General features: G+C 36.2%; 1 long non-coding RNA gene across 1 annotated transcript; it reads left to right on the forward strand.

The window, feature by feature from the left end:
• The first annotated feature begins 1,714 nt into the window (after positions 1-1,714).
• LOC141508476 (uncharacterized) lies at positions 1,715-16,066 on the forward strand. Its single transcript, XR_012474423.1, has 3 exons — positions 1,715-1,875; positions 2,071-2,245; positions 15,792-16,066. It is a non-coding gene; the product is annotated as an uncharacterized LOC141508476 (long non-coding RNA).
• The last annotated feature ends 938 nt before the right edge of the window (positions 16,067-17,004 follow it).

The raw sequence follows: 17,004 nt of genomic DNA on the forward strand, positions 1-17,004 counted from the left end.
CTACTACCACCACCACCACCACCACCATTTACCCAACATAGTACAGACAGGACTGTCTTTTAGCCAAACTACCCAACTTTCGTGAGAGGAGTTATTGCATCCTTTCTGAAACAGATACTTCCAGAGAGAATAATGGAAAGTGTAGGCAGACCTGGAGTGGTACATTGGTGCCTGGGAATATCTTGAGGGAGACAAGAGACACAGAGATAGCAGCTGGGGAGTGAAGTGAGATGTATATGCCAGCAGTTGGAGATTCAGAATCACTGGGCTGAGAGAATATGTGTGTAGGACAATTATGAGAGACAGATGAGTATACTGTATGTTTAAAGCCTTTCTTCAAAGTCCAATTTCATGGGAATTGGTGGTGTCTTGTCCTGAGAGGCCATTTCACAGTTTACGGGAACAAATGCGTGTGGACCAAGGGAATCTAATGGGGAAGAGGGTGGTGTCAGTGCAAGACAAGACATTTGAAGAAGCTCCCATGGGGCAAAAATGGAATCCAAGAAGTTGGTGGCTAGAATCTATTCCTGAAGATGACCTGAAGTAGATGGATGGCCTGGTCCAGTCATCATAGATGGTCCAATTGGAAAAGACTCAGGGGCAAAGCTGGAGGTAAGAAGGCAAGATATACTCAGTCTGTCATAAAATAGCAAAGGAAAAACCCACTATACAAAAAGAGAGAAAAGTCTTTCACATGATATGTGCTTAGGGATACATTCTGGTTATAATAATTCTTATGGCTTCAGCTCCCACTAACCAGCTACTTCTATTAAAATTACTAAGTATTCAACTCCCTAACCAGGGATACCACTCCATCTTGACAGCTGGCATTCTCCTTGGAAGCTTCTATTTGATATTCTCTTCCTGTTTTTGTCTTGTGTTGCTCAATTTCTCCTCTGCTGAGCTAATGTTGACTTTTGGGGTAGCTGTCCTCTGTTCCTGGAGCATCTTCCTCAAAGGAAGCATTTTTGTTTTCTTGTGAATTTGCTACTCATCCCTCATTACCTGGCATTAGCGGAGTGCCTGGCACATAGTAATAAATGTTTTTGATTCATTGATTGATTGATTGATTGATTCTATGAGTACAGATTAATCATTTTAACAATTAGATAATGACATGGAATCATTATATCATGGAATCATCGCTATCAAGCCTCATCTGCTTTCTCTATCTGTTCTGGTCTTCTCTCATTAGTTATTCCACAAACTTCCATTTGGAAGAAGAGAGTAAACCAACTACCCTTTAGTCTTTATATTTTGCCATCATGCCCCTGTGAGGACACCTTTTGGCTCCTCCTTTTTGGCTCCCTTTTATATATTATTTATCTTCAGTCATTAGAATATAAGCTCCTTAAGGGAAGGGATGGTCTTTTTGCCTGTATTTATATCTCCAGCATTATGGCTAGCACAAAATAAACATTTAATAAATGCTTGACTTATTGAATTACTCATATACTTTCTTAAAAAGCAAACTGAGCATAATAAAGATTCTCAGTTTCAAATACAATCTACTTTTTCCACATAAATTATTGTCTAGTTAAAAAACAGGGAGTTTCCACCTTCCTACTTCAATTAATATAAATATAAAAAGTCTAAAATGTAATCAGTGGAGAAAATGTTTCTATTTGTCCTTGGTATCCCCTTTGCTCCCATATTTCTTCCCATTGCTTCCCTCTGGTCCAATCTTATTATCCTGATAAGGATAATAGAGCCAATGAGATGAGGAGTAGAAAGACAGCTCCTCCCACCTAGAGAGATTCCCCCTGAAGTGTCTGGTTCTTCTTCCTCCTCTGACTCCAACTGTCAAACTTGGACTCTTCACTACTGGACTGTTAAACTGCTGAACCATCTGGAGTGTTTATGTAGAAGCCCGAGGTGGGGGGAGGCCAGTTATCATCAACTTTTTTTTTTTTTCTTGTAAATATGCATCAGTTTTTCTTTCCTTTTTTTGTCAAACACCTTTTAGGCATTGGCCAAAGCTTTAGAATACTCTGGAGTTGAATATTCACAATGTAGGATTGTAGGAAAATCCCTTCTATCCTTACCCTTCACATTGTGATTATATTCTAGGTCTGTTGACCGACTGATTCTGTGATGATATCATTTGGAGACACTTTTGGAAGATATATAGCAGGGGAAATCCACCAAAAAAACCTGCTCCACAAAGATCTAGAAAATGAACTCAACAGAGTTCTGATCAGGAGAGCCAAGAACAAGGAATCTATTGCAACAGTCCAGCTGAAAGGTAATGATACTTTAGGAATATCACTTTGGCAGCTATGTGGAGATGGACTGAAATGGGAAAAGAATTGTGACAGGAAAGTCAATTAAAAGGTTACTGCAGCAGTTTAAGTGAGAGGTGATGAGGACCTAAACTAAGAAGCTGGTTGAGCAGACAGAAGGAGATAGACGTGAGAGATGCTGAATATGTAGAAAAGTTAAGATTTGGCAACTGGATATGTCGGGGGAGAGTGAGAAGTAAAGGATGGAGAAGTTAGTGCCTTCAACAGAGATAAAGAAGTATGAAAGAAAAGAGAGTGTGGAAGGGAAATATAAGCCCAGACAATAGGTACTAAAGTTAAAAAGAGGGAATGATTGCTATAAGCTGGTAGGGGCTGAGAAGAATTTGTGGAAAAGCTCAAACTTAAACTTGGGCAGGATTTGAATAGGAAGAGTGGAGACAGAAGTGAAAAAAACATTTGCAATAGCATTTTTGTTCAAATAATGAATGTCCTAATTATAAATTACTCTTCTTCCTATCTTCACACATAGATTATTATTGTAGTCCACCTTAGTTCTGGTGTGGGTCTGGATATGAATTTCCGAGAGTCAGGTCATGTAGAAAAACATATCCAAACACACAAGGTTGGGAAGTGAAAGTCTACGAACTTTATTTTTGGAAACTCAGACTTTTTATAGTAAAAGCTTATCGCAGGAATGACCAGTTAAAGGTGACCTAGTTTCACAATTTCCTGGGTAAATTTACAATATTTGTTCTTAGAAATCTGCATACTTCTCTGTCAGAAAAACCTTTTCCAACCACCTCTAGAGCCACAGATTATCCCAGGTCACAGTTCACTGGTGAGCCAATGGATCTATATGATGAGCAACAATCCATACATATCTTTTTTTTGGGGGGGGGTTGCAAGGCAGATGGGGTTAAGTGGCTTGCCCAAGGCCACACAACTAGGTAATTATTAAGTGCCTGAGACTGGATTTGAACCCAGGTACTCCTGACTCCAAGGCCGGTGCTCTATCCACTACACCACCTAGCCGCCCCTCATACATATCTTTGATGGAAAAAGTCACCAAGTATATGTGAATATCACTTCCTGGGTCTGGCCCTCTACAGATTCCACCTTCTTGGGCATGCTGAAGCTTTAGGTGGTGTGTTAGGACATCTATGTTTTGTCCCAGTGACAAAAGACGTTTAAGACAAATGGGAATAATACACAATATCAATAATAATTCAAAGATACCAGGAAACATGATCACTAATAGGTTCATAAAGTGAAAAGGATGAAGCCTATTAACAAAGTTAAATTATCAATACCTGAGTCCATTTCCATTCTAGGTGACAATGTAATATTAACAATTTTAAGCAATTGATTCATATCCATAGTTATAGAATCATTATACCATATTCCATTCAAATAACCTTTTATATTATCCCATGGAATAAGTGAGGTATTATAATTTAAAGGAGTAACACAAATAGCAGAAAATCTATAATCATATTGCAATTGTCCCTTGTGTTCATTACAGAGGTTTGTAATGCATTAATCAAATGATAAAGATCTTCATTAATTCTCTCCTGAGCATTTGCTGATAATTCTTGAATATATTTAGCTTCCAATTTTTACTTTATTCCCTACTTGTACAGAAATAGTCACCGAAGTAGCTGCTATAATGGCTGCTACAATACTTAATATCCCAAACACAATGCAACTAACACATCTCTTCTGCCTAATTCTCTTTAATGTTTTTTCTAAGAATTCATCAGCAGGAGACATAGACCAGCCTTCTACCTTAGTGGGTATTATAGCAAATTTTGGTTGTCTTATCATGAAAACAACATCATCATCCACCACTTCCTTATTTATACATGCTCAAATAGTGCAATTATAACAGTTAACATTATATCCCCCTTTCTCTCTGATAATATTGACATCTTTGAAAGATCCTATCTTGAACACAAAATCTGGTCCTGTGCATGCAGTCACAGACAATTTCTTTTCTGCATAATATATTTTGTCCAACATCTTATTCTATTGCATATACCTCATCTCATCTATATCTGCCATAGCCTTCCATATCTCTGAATTATCTAACCCTATTTCTGGGTATATAATTGGTTTAATATAGCCTGGAATACCCCATGGCACAACTCTATCAGGATAATTCCACACTTGTAGCAAAACATAATGATCATAAATTCTTCTATCTGGGGTATGACAGGAAACCCAGGGTGGAAAACATTCATTTTTGAAATCCCAAGCATGTAAATTTAAAGAAGGAGATTCTGTAGGAAATCTCTTTCTTACTTCAATACTTTATACAAATGGAATTCCTGATATTTCTAAAGTCCTAAATGCTCCCCCGTTATAAATATTTGGATGAGTTGAATGATTAGTTTTACTTAATTTAACACATGGTTCATCAGTATACGTTTTACAAAAACATATAGGTGTCATAGTATTTAAATGAGAAATTATGCCTAACTTTTCTTCTCAGCATCTCTTCTTCGATATATCCAGTAGGAACTTTGTTATATTCCAAATAATCTGCAGCTTCCCCAATTAATACAATTTCAGCCATACTCTCACCCCATTTTAGAGTAGTGACCCATGGAGGGTTTTGAACATAAGTCCAATATTCAGTTCCTTTTACAGTCCCCAAATTGTTCATGAGTATTGTAAGCATCATAAATGTCCCATAAGTCCAGGACATATTCTCCTCTCATCTTTTCCTTTCCGATTTCTTAAGTGTAAGTTACTCATTTTCTGTATTACTTGGTTCATCTGGTTTGCATGGTCTGATGTTTCTTTCTGGTACCCAGACAGTTTCTCCATCTGTGGACAAAACAGAAGCATACCCTAGACCCCAAGTTAATAATGGATCCAGCCATTTTCAATGCTGATGCCTTAGGATCCTTCCACATGACCATGGCCTTCTCTTCATGTTGTATATCCTTAAAAAAATGTTTCTGCTGGTGTTAATTGTTTATCTTTCAATGTTCAGAAATCCATGGTATATAAGGTGAGATTTACTCTCCTTCCTTGTTTCCCCTTTGTCCCTATATATTCCCCCTTCTTTTGCACTTCCAGAAATCTCTTAAGATCTTTCTGTTTTCTTTCTACTAAAGCTTGACCAGTGGGATTACATGGAATACCTGTAATATGTTTTATATTGTAATATAGGCACAATTGTTTAAATGCTACAGAAGTATATCCAGGGCCATTATCTGTTTTGTGGATTTTGGTATCCCCTCAATAGCAAAACAATGGAATAAATGATCAATCACACCTTGTGTGACCTCTGAACTTTGTGTTGGTGCCATTGCACATGAACCAAATGTATCTACAGTAACATGAATGAATTTTATTTTTCCAAAAGATGCATAATGAGTCATATCCAACTGCTATAATTCATTAGGAACTTGGCTTCTAGGATTCTTAGAATAATTTGGAGGGGTAGGTAAATATAGAATACATTGCTTGCTCTCTGGTGATTTTAAATTCTTTCCTTAATAAAGGGGCACTCTGGTGAAATTTTTTTGTGACACTGCCTGGCTTGGTGTTCTACTAAGCTTATAAGAAGTGGAAGGGTTAATTGATCAGCCCTATGATTGCCTTCATATTTGGGCCCAAGACAATCCAGTGTGGGAATGTATACAATAAAACAGGGATTATATCTATCTCTCATAACTTCTTGTAACTCTTTAAAGAGTAGATACAATTTTTCATCAGTGCCATGTTTAATAAAGGCTGTTTCTATGTATCTGACCACATGATAACTATACTTACTATCTGTAAAAATGTTAAGGGTTTTGTGGCTATTCTATTAATACCATTAATTGGGCATATAATTCATTCTTTTGTTTTGATTAAAAAAATAATTTTTAATGGCATTTATGCTTGGACCTACAGGTCTAGAATAAGGTCCATCACATTGTTTAAAAATTTCAGGAAACCCAGAGTGTCATAACTTCAGATGTTTTCCCTCATTACCTCTAAAGAGAAATCAATCATTAACTCCAGGCTTTGATATCATTACAGTAAAATAGCTTATATTGATAAAACTAGATCATATAACTTTTCAACATCTTGTTCATCAGTAAATTACCTAACTATGGGTTACATAATTTTCAATCTTCCAATCATTTTCCAAAACCTCTCACATTTATTCAGTATTATTGGAACTAATTGCAGTTAAGCTATAACTTCCCAATTTCTTATACAACATTTTTCTGTTTACCATTTTTACTTCTTTAAAATTAAACATTAAATTATTTTTTTAAATTTATTTTTATTAAAGATATTATTTGAGTTTTACAATTTTCCCCCAATCTTGCTTCCCTCCCCCCACCCCCCCATGGAAAGCACTCTGTCAGTCTTTACTTAAACATTAAATTCTTAACCTACATGAAACATAATGTTTCCACGCTGACATCTCCTTCTCTTACAGTTAACCTTATAACTAAATATTACACATAAATTTCTTTCACATCTCTATAAGCTTATTTTCCTCTTGTTCAAATACACTCCTATTTTCGAAAAGAAAATAAGATTTTCTATGAATTTAGTTATATATATCTATATATATATAGATATATATATATATAATTTCAAAAAAATTCAGTGTAAAACTTTTACCAATGCCAGGGTTACAAGATACATATATAATTTCTTCTTAAAACAGATATTAAATAAGTTACTTTGATCTTACATATAAATATTCCCTTTGAGAAACACCAGGTGGAGGAGCACAGCTTTTCACAATCTCTCTGAACCAAAAGACCTTGAGAAATATAACCTTGTTGGCAAGATATTCTCCAGTTTACTTATAACAAATCTTTACAAAGGTGATGGATGATACTTCAATTCATCCATTGTTTGTTACTATAACACAGTATTAAAATTTCAAAAAATTGTCCGAATCTCTTCTTATACAAAGTTTACTAATTATATATAACACATTTCAATTTAATGTATATTCTCTTTACTCCCTAAAACTATGTAATACATAAAAATTTCTTGAGACCAGATGTTTCTAAAATCCCTTTTTATGATAACAAGATTTTCTTTAAAGTTCTCTTAATAATTTTATAAATTCCAAAATCATATTCAATATTGCCTTAAATTATTTTCCTTTTCAAAATATAAAAGTTTGCAAATCCTTCTTATCTGTATCAATGCTATTCTGATTTCTCAATGCTCTAACTTAAAAGAGCTTTCTATCCTCACAAAATGATGTTCTGGGAATCAGAGATTCCTCACATTTTGAGATATCAAGGTAGTATGCACTAATTATTTACCTGTACTGTTTATCATTCCTTGTTCACCCCCCTAAATTTTTTATTATATATAAATATATTTATCATGCTAATTAAGACCAGTCCAAAAAATAATTTTAGGAATAATTTCAATTTCTCCTAGGTCCCTTATAAGTATAATTTGCCAAATCAATAAATAAAATTCTATTAGTCTATCAGTCCAGAAAAGACACTAGAAAATAAGAGAAAATAATAGAACCCCTTCTCCTCCACAAACAAGATAATTCTCAGGAAAATCTCCTTTTTTGGCTCTAATCATGAGTTTTGGGGGAAAAAAATCTAATTTTGAAAAGAGAGAATGGAAAGAAGATTGGCCAATCAGAACACAAAGAACAGCAGGCCTGAGAGACAACTGAGAGCTTCTCCCTGCCTGTATTTTGAAGTAAACACATACAGACACATAAACAGAGTCAGAGCATTTAAAACCAGAGAGGCTCCCAAAATCCAGGGAAACCCTACTCTGCTCTCACACTAGAGGGTCCCTTTACACATAAAGATTAAAATCAACAGGATAACACCACCAAAGGTGACAAATCTTTCAAGAAACCAGAGGAAAAATGCAGAGAACCTTCCATTTTCAACAATACATTTTTCCATTCAAAGGTTTTGATATCTAACAGTTCTTGATTTTAACTATAAATAACTACAACTTTTGAGAGGGCAAACAGTCACTCAAAAATCCCTCAGCCTAATTGGAATATTCCCTGTCCCCTATCAGCTTAGAGTAAACCAAATAGCTTCAACAGTCCTAAATCTTTTCTGGGAGGGGAGTCTTCTTATAAATCCTCAATCATCCCATTATTTTTTGTAATAATCAAATTACGTATTTTAAAATAAAACTGATTATCTTATCTTTATGAAATTGAATAGCATTTTTATGATTATGTAACACATTATATAACATTTAACACATCTGCAGATACTCTCACTTTTCTGCTTCTAAAACTTCAAATAAATTCCTTTTTTAAACATTTTATTTTATTTTATCAAGTCTTCATGAAACAATTCTCTCTCTCTCTCTCTCTCTCTCTCTCTCTCTCTCTCTCTCTCTCTCTCTCTTATCTACTGCTTTTTCTTAATCCCTCTCTTCAAGATATAGATAAGGGAGCCGTGAGAAAACAAGCCCTCTGATCTCTCATTCCCATTGCCACCTCCTTTTTCAGGCAATTTTAGCCATGCCTACTCGTGTGCCTGTAAACTATACCCAATTTAATTATTTACTTCTGCCCATGGACCAGTGCTAGAGAGCATTTCAAATGTTATTCTTAACCCTGCTGCTTCACTTCTTTCAGCCTGACTAGTATAATTCTCAAAAAAATCAGTTTTCTTTATTAAGTAATCTCCTGGTGTAGGAGTAGTTTTTGCTATCTTGGTCCAGTCTTCTGGGGCTAATATTTGTCTACCTAATATTTCTATTCTAGTCAAAACATATGAACTGGTGTTACCACATGTACTTGTTGCTTATTTTAATTCTTTAAATGTTTTAAAATCTAAATTATTGTATTCTCTCAAAACAATCCCTGAAACCTTTGAATCAGGTCTCTCAAGCACAGGAAAAGAGAACAATAACTCTCTCATGTCCCATGCAATCTTCTCTCCCTTATCTATTGCTTTTCAAACAACTATTTGAACAATATTCATATGCCCCTTATTTGTGGTAACATTTTCTTCTTTAGACCCTAAAGGAGCAGAAGGTGAGCTGTTAGAGTTAGGAGGAGGTGGAGCTGGCTGGGGAGCCACCACCAGAAGCCCAGGGTGGGGCCCAGCATCCCAGAGACTCTCTGGTACAAATTCCTAAAGCTGGAGCAGGGAGTAGGATTCTCCTAGGAAGGTAAGACCCCACAACCTTGGCTTCCAAATCCCTCCTTCCACCCTGAGGCAGGCATGGGTCTGGAGGCAGTGCTGGAGGTAAAAGACAGCACTTTTTTTTACTCTTATCTTACTGCTGAATAGCTTGAACATCTACATCAATATACTTTAAGCCAAAGGAACATCTCCAGGTGGAGTCAGGCAGATTTTAAAATATTCCCCAATGAAAAGACTCACATAGGAAATGCTTCCTGACCTTCCTTTTTAAAATGTTCACTCATCTGTTTCTCCAGTTTCCCATTTTTCAATACTTAATACTCCTTCTCCTGGAAACCAAGGACAACATTTTTTGTAAACATTCACTAAATTCTTCCAATTGTTTTGTTGTTATTAACAAGCCTCTTTAACTATCTGCTTTAGCACTTTCAAATAATGTCCTCTATCCTTAGACTGACCCTGTCCCATTTTAATGGTCTCTGTTTTATAACTGATGAAAAAAAAATTATTTACCTTCATTGCCTGCTGTCCCTTTATGAGTGCTCTTTTTTTTTTTTTTTTTTAGACTTTTGCAAGGCAATGGGGTTAAGTGGCTTGCCCAAGGCCGCACAACTAGGTAAATGTCTGAGACCAGATTTGTGCCCAGGTACTCCTGACTCCAGGGCCGGTGGCTCTATCCACTGCGCCACCTAGCCGCCCCTAGGAGAAAGGAGCTTTTTTTTTTTCCATCACCATCTCCATGTTAATGATCCTCAAATTAATTTAATCCCCTTTAACCTCTTCATAGACCTCTCATCTTACATCTCACTAAAATCTCATCTTTTACAGGAATCTTTTAACAAGCTTTCAATGCAATTCTAGTGCTTTTTCTCTGCTAATTATTTTTTTTTGCAAGGCAAATAGGGTTAAGTGGCTTGCCCAAGGCCACATAGCTAGGTAATTAAGTGTCTGAGGCCAGATTTGAACTCAGGTATTTCTGACTCCAGGGCCAGTGCTCTATCCATTGTGCCACCTAGCCGCCCCATGAGTGCTTTTTTGACCCGCAGGTGTCCAGACTTTATCTTTCCTTTCAAGATTGATTCCCCTCCAGGTCCAGCTGTCCCTCCATCCATCTGTCCATCTGTCAGTCCATCCCTCCGTCAGTCCCTGGGCAGGCACCAGCTATAGCCCGCCATAGTTCTGGTGTGAGTCTGGACATGAACTTTCTAGAGTCAGGTCGGGTAGAAAAACATATCCAAACACACAGGGTTAGGAAGTGAAAATCTACCAATTTTATTTTTGTAAACTTAGACTTTTTATAGCAAATACTTATTTCAGGAATGACCTTAAAGGAGACCCAGTTTCACAATTTCCTGGGTAAATTTACAATATTTGTTCTTTGAAATCTGCATACAATCCATACAGTGAGCAATAATCCATAAATATTTTTGATGGAAAAAGTCACCAAGGATATGTGAATATCACTCCTGAGGGCTGGCCCTCTCAAGTACTCTCAACATATTTATATTCAGTATTTCATGAAGTTTATGCTTTATCAATGAAGGTACTCCCTTCCTTGATATGACAGGTAAACCAGCCATATGTGCTTTGTATATTCCATTCTGTAATTCTAACTCAGGGATTCTACCCAATCCTGTGGTTAGATCTCCTACCATTTATATGGCACCAATGTAGAATTGGCCTATTCAACTGTTTTTGCTTTATGAGAAGAAGCCTTCCTTTTCCAGTCATTCTACTCTTCGAAGATATCCTTTGCACAGCTTCATGCTCATAATTCATTATTAATTATGTGATTCTACACCATTTCTTCCTCCCACTCAATTATGGTTCTAGTTCACTATCCTTCTGCAGTATTTGTCAAAAACACACATACATATTATAGGGAAATTCAATCTACTTTAATGAAAGCTCTGATAGATCAAAAAGGTAGGAATGTGAAAAATAGAAATCTCATCATGAGATCCAAGCTATATTGGTCATATTAAGTTCATTTTAACTATGAAACTGGAAGGACAACAAACACACAAAAATGGCAAAGATCTCTCAAGTTTTCTGAAATAAGCTATATTCTCTATTAATACTACACAAGGGCTATCCATCTAATTGAATATCATAGTCAGATAGGTATTCTTCCCTGAAATATCTTTCTCTATGGAGATGGCCTTTTCCTTTTAAATTCTTATCTGGGCATTCTCTACAACAGATGGCAAATAGATTGGTTAATCATGTCTTGTTTGAAAATCAGAAAATTATCAAAGTGATTTATGTTACTGCATTTTTCAAGGAACTTTCCATGATCTGAATATGTGTATCGGAGATACTTTTAAGGCTTGATTTGCTCTATGGAATCAGATTTTAAAAAGTCAATAAACAATATGCACAGCTGGATCTTGTATTCTCAGAATCTTTCAGTCAGTTATGTAAGATGTGATCTATGACATCAGGGAGGGATGCCATGACAAAACACATGAATTGGATTTGAGTGAGGGAGTTGCTATGCTAAGTCACCAGACTCACTTTCTCCTCTAGAGCTATCTGGATCCAGTGGACAAAGATGAATCTGGCTGAGAAGAATTTGGGGAAGAGATCAAATTTAAACTTGGGCCTTAAAAGATAGGCAGGATTTGAATATCAAGATGTCCCTGGATATGAGGCAATCAGGGTTAAGTGACTTGCCCAAGGTCACACAACTATTAAGTGGAAAGTGTCTGAGGCCCTCCCATCCTCCTGTCTAAAAGGCTAGTGGTTTATCCACTGTGTCATCAACTCCTTGATGCCATGGTCTTCTTCAAGAATAAAGGACAAAAGGGGAGGCTAGGTGGCGTAGTGGATAAAGTACCAGCCTTGGAGTCAGGAGTACCTGGGTTCAAATCTGGTCTCAGACATGTAATAATTACCTAGCTGTGTGGCCTTGGACAAGCCACTTGACCCCATTTGCCTTGCAAAAAAAAACCTGAAAAAAATAATAAAGAAAAAAACAACAAAATAATCTATTCTAGCTCCCTTCTCATATATTCATTAATGTTGACCTCCATACATAAATTACTTTCATAAAGATTTTATAGAGAAGAGAAAAATAGGTGTCAGTCAGTATTTATGGAGATCTTCTCTGTCACCTTCTTCTGTTGCATAACTTTTCCCCTCAAAAACAGAATATCTTCTTTTTTGATATTTTGTCAATCAGTTGGTCAGTAAGCATTTATCAAGTGCCTTCTATGTGCCAGACACTGTGCTACAGTTGGGAAATGATCCTTCAAAATTGTGTTGCCTCCAGCATATACTTCTTTTGAATATACTAGATCTCTCTCTATTTATATATATATGTGTGTGTATGCTTATGCTTATTCCAAAGTAAACCTTTTTTTGTGTATACTTGGTTTAGTCCAGTTTCTCTTCCTGTCTCTATTTTTCTTTCATGTTATTTCTACTGCTTCCTATAGAACAGTAGAGACATTAGAGTTCCAATGTGGAGATTCCAATGTCATTTGTGAAGAATATTGTTCATCTCAGAAAACTTGAGAGATATTTGCCATTTTTGTATTTGTTGTCCTTTAAGTTTCATATTTAAATGATCTTAATTCAATATGACCAATCTATCTGGGGGTCTCATACTGAGATTTCTATTGTTTCCTTCTGTTTCTTTTTACTCTTTCAAATCAGATTGATTTTCCCTACAATAATATGCTTTAGGGAGGTTTAAATCATTTTTTACAGTCAGTGAACACTTTTCCAATAGATAGTACACCAAATCTTCTTTCAGAGGTATATAACAATCATTTGGCTAACATATCCCGCATATAATTGAAGGTTCTCAAGCAGGGGTATGATGAAGAAAGGGAAGAGAGTGAGTGATGACTTATAAGGCTTGCTTTCCTTCAGAAATGGCCATCTGGACACCAATATAATTATTTACTTTAGATGAATAATACAGAATTATTTTGTTCTTTTCATCTGAAGCATCTGGAAAATTGAGTCTATTTTTGGTTTTCATTAAGCAATGGATAATTTCAGTTATATAAATATTCTTTTCTTTGGTTACAGAGCTCTGTTCCATGTGACTGGAAGTCTAGGCCAATAGTCTCTTACTTTATGTGGTTTTCCCCCCATCTCAGGGATCACAGCTTGGCTATGAGTAAAATGATCTCAGGTTGTCTTATAAGGTTGTTTCTATGCTTTAAGATACTTGGATTAAAGATTATTCCTGGGAAGTTCAATTGAACAAACTCAAGTTTCCTTTCAACTATATAAATTCTCCAATTCTATGATTCCAAATATCTTTGGCATTGGTTTCACTATCATTTTTCACATACAGTAAGAATGTTTCTAGGTTATTAATCAATGTAACATCAAGTTTACTTTTCTAAAGATAGTTTCAAGAACAAAGTGTGAAAAGTCTAGAAGATAAATGAATTTTGACAGCCCTATCATTAACAAAGTGACTGGTCCAATTGATAGAATATGAAGTTTATTTCAGACTTCTCTTTTACTTTCCAGGGTTTTTACAGGTGCCAGGTTGCCCTCTGAGAATTAAGTTTGAGAAATTTTAATTCTTTTTTTAATTAAAGATTTTATTTATTGTGAGTTTTACAATTTCCCCCTAATCTTACTTCCCTCCCCCCACCCCCCACAGAAGGCAATTTGCCAATCTTTACATTGTTTCTATGGTATATACATTGATCCAAATTGTGTGTGATGAGAGAGAAATCATATCCTTAAGGAAGAAACATAACGTATAAGAGATAACAAGATTAGACAATAAGATATCAGGTTTTTTTCTATATTAAAGTTAATAGTCCTTGGGCTTTGTTCAAACTCCACAGTTGTTTCTCTGGATACAGATGGTATTTTCCATTGCAGAAAGCCCCAAATTATACCTGCTTGTTACACTGATGGAATGAGCGAGTCCATCAAGGTTGATCATCACCCCCATGTTGCTGTTAGGGTGTACAGTGTTTTTCTGGTTCTGCTCATCTCACTCAGCATCAGTCATGCAGATCCCTCCAGGCTTCCCTGAAATCCCATCCCTCCTGGTTTCTAATAGAACAATAGTCTTCCATGACATACATATACCACAGTTTGCTAAGCCATTCCACAATTGAAGGACATTTACTTGATTTCCAGTTCTTTGCCACCAAGAAAAATGTTAATTCTTAATACAGAGTTGTATTTAAAGACATATTTTTGCTTGTGTTGATTAATAAATACATAGTGTATCCATGGGACTTAACGCTGATCACCAGGCTCCCCTAACTTTTTTCTACTACTGATTGTATTCCCCAAGAGTGTTGTCACAAAGGTCTGTGGTTCTGTAGTAGATAAAACTGGTCATGAGAGTTCATTTCAAAATTCTTTTTTGGTCAGTCATCAAGTATTTACTAAGTACATATTCTGTAAGTAGCACAGTACTATGGACAGGCATCCTGAGGTGTTTGGGAGACATCGAATGTGCCAGGGGAATCCAGGGGAGAGTTCTTTAATATCTGTCAAGAATAGGTCTGCTCTGTATTGGGCTCAACCCAGATAAGAGCCCACACCTTGGGAAAATATAGCATAGACCTCTGAGTAACAGGTTGGCTTTGTCATACTGTTAAAATTCTGTCACCAACTAAACCATACTGTTGAGTAGTCCATCATGAGACAGGTTAATTTTACCTGTTGGCAGAAAACTATCCCCATAAAATTCACTGTCCTAATTAGACCATCAAGAGACACCTAGGTTTGGATACAATCTGTTGTCACCAATCTGTCACAAAGAACTTACATCCAAATGGTTTAGACAACAAGTACATATAAATATATATAATTTCCTGGTTAAATTGCTGTGGACCATTTGATGGGATTTTTGAATTAATCAATATTCGTTAATATTATTTGTCTGCAGTTTGCTTTATTCTTCTTGACTTAGGTATTAGGACTATATCTCATAAAAGGAGTTTGGCAGATTGCTTTCTGTCTCAATTTTTGAAAATAATTTGTGTAATATTGATATTAACAATCCTTAAAAGCTTGACAGAATTTTCCAATAAATCCATCTCCCTTTAGCATAATTCAATAACATTCTGGAATTGAGTGGTTTAATTATTTGGTGTTATGTAGTATTCTATCTCCTTCTCTAGGTGGGTGACCAGTTGCTAAAACACAGGACCTAGAGTCAGAAAGACCACTATTAGCTTCCCTTTTGTCCCATTGCTGGGCATACCTCACCAAACCCCAATTCTGGGTTACTCCTACCACTTGCTCTCTTGCTACTCACTTACTCCTTAGTACTTCCACAGACAGTCATAGGTACAACCATGCTGACTGAGTTCACTACAGTTTTATGTTATCTAACTTCAATAGAGGCCTCAACATTGCATGGCTTTATTTTATCTTTTTATCTTGATTGACTACTGTCCATGTGAGCTATTCTAAACTTTTTTTTTCTCTTCAGACTCTAGGATGGGAGTTCGAAACCAACTTCGCCACTTACTAGCTATGTGACTTTGGGCAAATCACTTAACCCTAACTGCCTCACATCTGGGGCCATCTCCAGTCTTCCTGATTCATATCTGGCCACTGGACTCATATGGCTTTGGAGGAGAAAGTGAGGTTGTCCAATTCACGTGATTGTCATGGCATTACTTATCTTCTTCAAGAATGAAGGACAGGGGAGGCTAGATGGCGCAGTGGATAAAGCACTGGCCCTGGAGTCAGGAGTACCTAGCTGTGTGGCCTTGGGCAAGCCACTTAACCCCGTTTGCCTTACAAAAAAAAATAAATAAAGTAACAATTGTTTTTCTAATTGTTTAAATCTGTATTTCTACAAAAAAGTGTTTTATAATAATATTCACATAATCCTTGACTGAATCTTGGCAGAAACACTCAAGTATTCCATAGCATTTGTAGATATTTCAAATGGATATTTTTTCATTAGAGTTCTTTTTAGATTTTGTTTCCTTTATATATAAGGAATATTGTTTTATATGGATTAATCTTATATCTTGCAACTTTGCTGGTAGATTAAATTAATTTTAGTTGACTTTTTTAAATTTATTTTTTATTCTCATTTTGTACAAATGTTTTTTTTTACATTAATAAAATATTCTTGTTTACAAGTAAACAAAATACCCCACCCCCATGAATATAGATAGACTTGCTTGGGCGAAAAAAGTAAAGGGGAGAAAAAAAAAAAATTAAAATTAAAAAAAATAATAGTAATAATTGTAGGTATGGCCAGGTGGCACAATGGACGAGGCACCAGCCCTGGAGCCATGAGCACCCGAGTCCATATCCAGCCTCGTAAACCCAACAATCACCCAGCCGTGTGACATGTAAGCCACTGGATCCCCACTGCCCTGCAAAAACCAAAAAAAAAGAAAAAAAAGACCCAAAATAAAATAAAATAGTAATAATAGTAGGGGTGGCTGGGTGGCAGACAGAGCATTGGCCCTTGAGCCAGGAGCACCTGGGTCCGAATCCGGCCCCAGACACCCAAAGATCATCCTGTTATGTGGCCCCAGGCAGGCCATCCAGCCCCACTTGCCCTGCACCCTCCCCCAAGTAATAATAACACAAAATGTGCTTTAGTCTTTGTTCCAACACCAACAACTCTGTCATGGGTGGATCACATTCTTTATAAGTCCATCACAAAAGTTACTTACATA

This window comes from Macrotis lagotis, chromosome 1 (assembly GCF_037893015.1).
Source record: "Macrotis lagotis isolate mMagLag1 chromosome 1, bilby.v1.9.chrom.fasta, whole genome shotgun sequence".
NCBI lineage: Eukaryota > Metazoa > Chordata > Mammalia > Peramelemorphia > Peramelidae > Macrotis > Macrotis lagotis.